This window comes from Triticum aestivum, chromosome 3D (assembly GCF_018294505.1).
Source record: "Triticum aestivum cultivar Chinese Spring chromosome 3D, IWGSC CS RefSeq v2.1, whole genome shotgun sequence".
NCBI classification, from domain to species: Eukaryota; Viridiplantae; Streptophyta; class Magnoliopsida; order Poales; family Poaceae; genus Triticum; species Triticum aestivum.
Window position 1 is genome coordinate 613,485,954 of NC_057802.1, and position 362 is coordinate 613,486,315.

Consider the following 362-nt stretch of genomic DNA (forward strand, 5'->3'; position numbering starts at 1 on the left):
TGATAAAAACTTCAAAAAAGAAAATCCTTCGAGATGTAGTTATATTACTACATCTACTAGTTAGGAAAATTAAAAAACTTATATTTGGACATGTTTTGAAAAAAAGTGTCATAAAAAAGTAAAACGGCTATAACTTTTGCATACGATGTCGGAAAAAAAGTATAATATATCACAATGTTCAGCATGAAAATCCGCATCCGATTTTGACCGCCGCCTGTTTGCAAATTTTTAGAATCCTCAAATTCTAAAAAGAAAAAAAGATATACTCAAATTTCAGTGTTTTTTGAATTTTTGTTACATCTGGTCAAACTACTTATTCAAGAAGTATTAGTTCTACTACATAATTATTCAAGAATATTAGT